This window comes from Podarcis pityusensis (genome assembly GCF_964106645.2).
Source record: "Podarcis pityusensis genome assembly, chromosome: 1".
Taxonomy (NCBI): Eukaryota; Metazoa; Chordata; class Lepidosauria; order Squamata; family Lacertidae; genus Podarcis; species Podarcis pityusensis.
This window is the reverse complement of record NC_138028.1, coordinates 66,941,068-66,949,285: the sequence shown is the minus strand read 5'-3', so window position 1 is coordinate 66,949,285 and position 8,218 is coordinate 66,941,068. Positions and strand designations below refer to the sequence as shown.

The 8,218-nt window shown below is 41.0% G+C and overlaps 1 long non-coding RNA gene across 1 annotated transcript; it reads left to right on the top strand.

Annotated features, from left to right (window-relative positions):
- Positions 1–1,306: 1,306 nt before the first annotated feature.
- Positions 1,307–4,724, top strand: LOC308474281. Its single transcript, XR_013984641.1, has 2 exons — positions 1,307–1,563; positions 4,332–4,724. It is a non-coding gene; the product is annotated as an uncharacterized lncRNA (long non-coding RNA).
- Positions 4,725–8,218: the final 3,494 nt, after the last annotated feature.

Here is an 8,218-nt window from a genome sequence, read left to right as displayed (position 1 = left end):
ACAACTTGACCAGCTCTGACAGCACTAAAGTTCAATCCCCACCCCCATCTAAAGATATGTGAAAAATGTCCCTTTATTTTCCATGGATTTTTCTGCTTTGCTGCCCCATAGATATTCATGTAATTGCCATCAAGTGCCCTTAGATAGCCAAAGTTTTTTGGAACTGCAAGTATAATTCGGATGTTGCCATTTGCTTTCTGTGAGATGCAGATTCCCATTCCCGAACCCCTAGCTGTCTAGGCAGGGGCAGCCACACCGTTAGATAGAGTGAGCCTCTTCTTAAAATGGGCAGAGGGTGGACCTTCAGTTTGACCATGAAACTGTGCCCACCCACTTTCATTTTAATAACTGTCTTCAAGGGAGACATTGCATAAGCTTCTCCTCTTGGCTACATAGCAGGAAAACAGAGGAGGAGGAAGTATGGACCTAGGAAGAAGCTAGAGTCATTCATGTCACACTTGTTCAACATTAAATGATTTAGCATTAAACATGAGCATTGTGGGCAGCATTGTTCGAGTTGATTCCCTCTTCCAGGTAATTTAGATGGGCTTAAAAATAGTTCCTGTATAATTACCCATCCAGAACTACTCACAGCCAGATCCTTTTCCTTAAATCGTGTTCCTTGAGACGATACTCTGAGCTGTAGAATAATCTTAAAAGGCACCAGAAAATTATGTATTTTGAACTTGGGAAAGAAGCATCAGTCAGATTTAGGAATGAAAACTGACAGAAATTCACTGATCAATAATTTATTTCCAAAGTTAAAACTCTAGATCAGGGCCTGCTTGCCCATGAGGTGATGTGAGGCAGTCATGCCAGGAGGCAGATCCAGCCTCTGAGGAGTGAGCTAGTACTCCTCCTTGCCCACCTCCATGCCCATCCTCCTCCTCCATGTCTACCCACCCACCACCTGCTTGTCAGCATCCAGGGGTTGAAAGGCCAGCTGGCTCGGCCCCAGCTGGATCATCTCCCTCTCAGCCTTCACGCTGCAGAGATTCATCGACCTCTGCTCTGACATAAATCAGCGACTCAAGCTTGCTGCCTTGAGCACACTATATGTAGCAGAGTAAACTGCACAACAGAAGAAGCTGAGGCTGTGGATACATACTAATACTACAGATTTATTTTACATAAATCAGAACAAAGAAACATGTTGTCTCTCCTTGCCGTCTTCTCAGAGAGAGACTCAAAACAAAAGCTATACACAGAGCAGAAGTTCCGCTCACAGGACCCAGCAGTCTGTGCTGGAATGTAAACAGACTTGTGACACGCAACAATCCCATGTCTGCAACAAAAGGTGGAATGGAATCTCCCAACACTGCTCTGAGGGTGGGGGCATGTTCTGTTTTGCCTAAAGCAGCAAAATGTCCTGGCCTGGCTCAGCTTTAGGTTCTTACTTTACAACTTGGCCACACTCTACCATCAAAAGCGTCCGTGAAATAAATGGACTGTATACTCAGCGAACACTTGCAGCAGAGGCAGATTTAGGGGTGTGCGACCGGTTCAGTCTCACTGTGTGTGGAGCTGCAGGGGCCCCAGCAGAGCCCTGGAGACAACAGAACGGTGAGCTCATAAGCAGCTTATGGGGTATAATAATATTCCCTCTTAGCACACTGGTCCTATGGTAGCTTCTGTTTTCTCTTTTGGAAAATAACCCATCCCCTATATGAAGAGCCCCGAAGAGTCATGTTAATGTTTAGGGAGGTTTTTAATGTTTGATGTTTTACTGTGATTTTAATATTCTGTTGGGAGCTGCCCAGAGTGGCTGGAGAAACCCAGCCAGATGGGTGGGGTATAAATATTCTTATTCTTATTCTTATTCTTATTCTTATTCTTATTCTTATTCTTATTCTTATCATCTTTTTCTTATACAAGTTTGCATGCTGATATGAGCCATTGTTCTCTGAAACGGACACAGCAAACAGGGGTTCTTGTTTACCCTTACTTTCCTCATCAAGGCTGAATGTGGTTCACTTTGCCTCTTTGAGGGCAAGAAACTTCCCAGGATTGCGGAATTAGCCCCAAAGCCACACCATAGCAAACATATAAACGCTCTATATGAATGGAGCTTAAAACGCCTCATATTTCTGCCAGCAAACATGGCTATCTGTATATGACCAGGAAGGCAAAACAGAAGAAAACCTTTTGCATAAAGGGCAGCAATGTTATATAGAGCACATTATACCGAAATGTAATATGAATCTACTAAGTGCACTGTGTTATGTATTGGATGAACTATTATACAAAAATAGTAATAATAAAATAGTAAAAAGAGGTCTCACTTTTATCCGAAGATGAGCAAGTAAAGAAACAGAAATTTGACATAGTTATAATAAATGAGAATTATATTGAAGATTTAAAATTATTATTTTTAATTTAGCCTTTTATGCTATATTCGGTTTTGCCTGGTTTCTCCCCATCCCCCAACCCAGTACCCATTACTAAGCACTAGAAAACATTTTCAGGGAACAGCCAGATCTTTATAATACATTTTTCCTATTATCAACTTTACAAAAGCATGAGGGATCTAGCCATAACCATTAACCTGATTTAGTCAAATTAAAGCTAATTTGCTCTTGACTTGCTTCCTGTACAAATGAATTCATCAATCATATTAATGCATTCACAGCATCCTGAGATTACTGGCAATTCTCTTCTACTGTGCGAATATTTGCTAATGTAATTGCCAACCATTTTGGAGGGGGTTTATGCTCTTCCCTTTGTTCCTAAATTTCTTGCAGCTTGCTCGTGTAAAAAAATTACACCCAGGTATGATTACATAACAATCTAAGTAATTATAGCCACTAGTTTAGATTACTTTAAGAAAGGATTTGAGAAAGTCATGGAAGTCTGGCCTAGCGGCGGTACATACAGATGGCAAAGTTAAACATGATTTTTGTCAGATGGTTTGGCCTTGCATAGCCGCTTTTTGTTTAAAAAAATAACCAGTGCTAGGCCAGAACTGTGGAGTGGGGATACTTTAACCCAGTGCTTAAAAAAAAGTAAAAAAAAGTTTAAGGGTACTCTCATTCCATCTGAGATTCAGGAAACACTGTGACAGGAAATGTGGCCGCCATTGGGCATACCAGTGGAACTGTCGATTCACCGTGCTAGAGAAGAAACTTTTTTTAAAAAAAAAAAAATAGTTTCTTCTCTCATTAGATTCCCGAAATGTTAAGGGGTAAGCATACTCCTGTGTTCCCGCAGAAAAAAAGCACTGCTTTAACCCTTTGACCAGAATTCTCTCCACCCACCCAATGCCATTCATGGGAGCTTTTCTCTCACTGTGAACATGGTGATCACTCCAACTGGGTCAGCAATGGACATAAAAGGGACACCCATGCCACAGACCAATTCTGTTTGTGGTCCCACACAAGCTCTCCGCTAAACAAAAATCAGGTGTGCAAGGCTGAACTATGAGATAAACCTTGTGCCTAGTTGTGCCCAGAGACAATATACTTCTGAACACTTCAGACTCTGGGGATGAAGGATGAGGAAAGGGCATCACCTTCATATTCTGTTTACATCTGGCACAGCACTGCTAGAAATACAATAGTGAAGAAGAAGTTGTGGTCTGATCCAGAAAGCCAAATGTTATCTTCTGATATTTGCATGTGGTTATGGGCCCAGCCATAGGTACGTTTACTGGAAACTGCATAAATGCAGGATTATACAACCCTGCAACTGAGTATCCCAGGATGCTTTCATCTGAAAACCTGGACACCCCTCCCTACTACTCAACCAGTCTGTTACTGGAGGACTTTTACCTCCCTCATCCCCTACATGGAGAAATCAAATGTTTTCAACTGAAATTGGATGTTTCTACAGTGGGTTTTTTTTCTTTAAAAAAAATGTTTAGAGGTACTCACATTTTGACTCAGGAAAATCACCATTTTATAGTTCAGATTGGGAAAAATAAATACAGTAAATGGACAGAAGTACAAAGATTCACAAAATGTTTAGAGGTATGTGTCCCCTCAGGAAAAAAGCACTGTGTTTCTATGTCCACAATGAAGAAGGAAAACCCACAGACATTTACATACACCTCTGGTGAAAGGTACCATTATATATTGCATGTGGTTAATAACAACAACACCTACTACTTTATCATTTTAAACAGGAAATTTTAGCTAGCTTGTGTTGCAATCTCCTGTTGACAGATCCCTTCTTTCATCTCTGGCTTTCTTGAAGATAATGTTCTACTTGATCCGTAATGCTTTTCATTGCTTGATTCGCCCTCCGCCTCTGTATTTTTCCCCTAATATCCTTTGAATGCATTCTTTCAAAATTCTTGTACTTTGTGCTTTGTTCTTCTTTTTCCTTTCTTTCAGATGCTCTAGCTACGTAGAGAATGTGTGGCTGCTCTCCTAGGGTTTGCTTTAAAATCCACTGAAGGCAATGAAACTCTTCAAAGGCTTTCTCTCAGGCCCTTAATTGGGTCCTTTTCCTGCAGGAAGAAGGCTGTGTATGAGCCTCCATGAGCTTACACCATTCCCCACGGCTATCATATCATGATCCACCTGCCTTCATAGCAAAATACTTCACTGACTTTCTGTCCAGCACAGATTCTTCTGCTCATTGAGTGGTTTATGGCCAATCCTTTCTTTACAGGAATTTGATGAGCAAGATACATAGTTCTTATCTCCTGTCCATGAAGGTTATTGCTGAAGTGGTTGGTTCAGTAGAATTGTGTGTGTGTTTAAATATAAATACATAAAAAGAAATATTTTGAGCACTGTTTTCCTTCCAGATGAAGGTAAATGGGTGGGTTGCCTTTGAGACATACAGTCGTACCTTGGTTTTCAAACAATGTGTTCTGGAAGTCTGTACGACTTCTGAAATGTTCAGAAATCAAGGCACGGCTTCTGATTGTGCAGGCGCACTGGAAACAGTAGCAGAAGCCTCATCGGATGTTCGGCTTCCATCGGATGTTCGGCTTCCAAAAACAGGGATCTCAATGGTCATCTAGTCCAACCTCCTGCAATGCAGGAATATGCTGGCGGCCTGTACAGGAATCGAACCCGTGATCTTGGTATTATCAGCACCACACTCTAACCAACTGAGCTAACTGTGCTTTGCTGCGGGAAGTTTCTTATCTAAATGCACCCAACCCATTTTAATAATGAATTAATTCATGAATATAATCTGCAATATTTGCCCATATATTCAGAGAATCTACAAAATCTTCCTTAGTAAACACTGTTTTATAATGAGAGCATTGTTTTGTCCTATTAGTTTGAAGGTTTACAACTTTAAAAAGAGGACATAATCACTGCCCATTCTGTGCCTCCCATAATTTTAAGGCACATTATACTATTGTTGATAATTATTATAAGATTTTAATGAATTTCTGGGAAGTTTCAAAGTTCAGTGATGGATTTTACAGTGGTTATCACTCATTTCACTCAGCTTTAAGATAAGAGATTCCAGGAATTAAAAAATGATGGTGCGGCTTAAAGCTTCAGGCTGTATATGGGCATTTTCTTTGTATTTGGAGCGAGAGGAGTGATTTTTTTTCCTCACCATAACAAAGGAATTAACCCCAGATTTGCTTCAGCAGAGATCCCTTTAGGCATTCAACCTCATAGGGTTAATAATTGTGTGTGCTTGGAGGGCGGAAAGAGAAGGTCTGTGCCAGCTTGACCTGCTTAGTCTTCATACTGTGAAAAGCTTTACTAGCTGATTTCTGGTGATCAAGCCACTATTAAAGACTATTTATTTTCCTGGTCAACTGGCAACAACGCTGAGCCCTAACTCAGTGAGTAGAGCATCTGTTCTCCAGGCAGAAGGTTCCAGGATTAATCTCAGGCATCTCCATATAGAGATGGGAGAGACTGTTGTCTAAAATCCTGGAGAATGACTGCCAGTCAGTCTGCAGACAATACAGAGCTGGTGGAAGCAATGCTCCGACTCTACATCAACGACTTGGATGATGGACTCAAGGGCATCCTGATCAAATTTGCAGATGACACCAAACTGGGAGGGGTGGCTAACACCCCAGAGGACAAGATCACACTTCAAAACGACCTTGACAGATTAGAGAACTGGGCCAAAACAAACAAGATGAATTTTAACAGGGAGAAATGTAAAGTATTGCACTTGGGCAAAAAAAATGAGAGGCACAAATACAAGATGGGGGACACCTGGCTTGAGAGCAGTACATGTGAAAAGGATCTAGGAGTCTTGGTTGACCACAAACTTGACATGAGCCAACAGTGTGACGCGGCAGCTAAAAAAGCCAATGCAATTCTGGGCCTCATCAACAGGAGTATAGCATCTAGATCAAGGGAAGTAATAGTGCCACTGTATTCTGCTCTGGTCAGACCTCACCTGGAGTACTGTGTCCAGTTCTGGGCACCACAGTTCAAGAAGGACATTGACAAACTGGAACGGGTCCAGAGGAGGGCAACCAAAATGGTCAAAGGCCTGGAAACGATGCCTTATGAGGAACGGCTAAGGGAGCTGGGCATGTTTAGCCTGGAGAAGAGGAGGTTAAGGGGTGATATGATAGCCATGTTCAAATATATAAAAGGATGTCACATAGAGGAGGGAGAAAGGTTGTTTTCTGCTGCTCCAGAGAAGCGGACACGGAGCAATGGATCCAAACTACAAGAAAGAAGATTCCACCTAAACATTAGGAAGAACTTCCTGACAGTAAGAGCTGTTCAACAGTGGAATTTGCTGCCAAGGAGTGTGGTGGAGTCTCCTTCTTTGGAGGTCTTTAAGCAGAGGCTTGACAACCATATGTCAGGAGTGTTCTGATGGTGTTTCCTGCTTGGCAGGGGGTTGGACTCGATGGCCCTTGTGGTCTCTTCCAACTCTATGATTCTATGATTCTATGATTCTACATCCTATGTCTGTTTGGTCAACTGGCTTGTCACCTCTGTCACTTTTGCAACTCTTCTCTTGGAACCTTTATATGAATGAATAGGCCCTCTGTGAAGGAAACCCTTGTCAGACAAATATTAGCACAGTGTAAAGCTGTGAATGGGAGAGGGGGAGAAGACACTAGTAAGTTTTGTTGGAGCAGGAGACTTGCAGGGCTGTTATACAAGCCCTGTCTGGAACCGTTTAACATCAGATCAAAAGCTTTGATGTTCATACTGAACCACCTGAATAATTCAATGACATTTCAAACATAACTTGTTTAGCGATTCCTTCCAAGACAAGCTTATCCACTTTCCGAAATGGCTGGATTAGAGGCTTTCCTTTTCTATCCTTAATTTCATACTTCTAATTACATAATAGTGTGAAAGCTGCCTGAAATATATGAGTGAAACAGCGGCACATGTTGTATGCAATTAAAGCAATGCTGCTTGGATACATCTGTCTGCTTGGGTTTCGTTCATCTAGGCAAATATGCACATGATTAATATTTAGGAGTAACAATAACTTATCATTGTCATCAAAGATCCCATTTTGCATGGGTTGTCCTGTATTTTTTTTTTTTTACATAATGCAGGAAACTGAAAAAAATGCATTTGTGTTGAAGTCAGTTGCCATTCAATTGTTTGAGAGTATTAATCCTAACATAAAGACATGACTAGGCAAACAGACAATGTTTGCTTCAAAGACGGTTGTGTGCTTTATTTTCCTTTTCTTACTGCTCTTTTAGATATAGACTAGCTATATTGATTAATGAAGCAGCAGCACCCCCTATGGAATCGTTCTCTAGCAATGCACCCCAGATATGATCAATACCCAAATAAGCATTACAAAAGGCTTTGTATTTTCTTCCCAGGTAGAAGATGTACATTCATATGTGGCATCATTTCAGCATCTTCTAAAGATACTAAAGTTCTGGAAGTGCCCCCCTTCCCTCCCCAAAAGTACCTGCAGTTCTCCCCCCCTTTTTTTTGCTTGATTGAAACCAATTCTAAAATTTCCTACCATCAATTTAGATTTCATTTAGCTGTCAAACTGCATTTCTCTAATGAATTTCTAACCCACCTTTCAAGGCACATCGCCCCTTATGGGGTGGTTCACAAAAATAAATTTGAAATGAATAAATAAAACTTGGGAAGCATAATAAATACAACAACCTACCGTTCATAATCATTTAATTAAAACCAGCAGCTGATAAACTTTCAAGCACAGCTTGAAATCATCACTGAAATAAAAACATCTTCAATGCTCTCTTAAAATCTGGCAATGATGAGATTGTACGTACATACCTAGGGAGGGTATTCCAAAGATATGGGGCCACCACTCAAAAGTC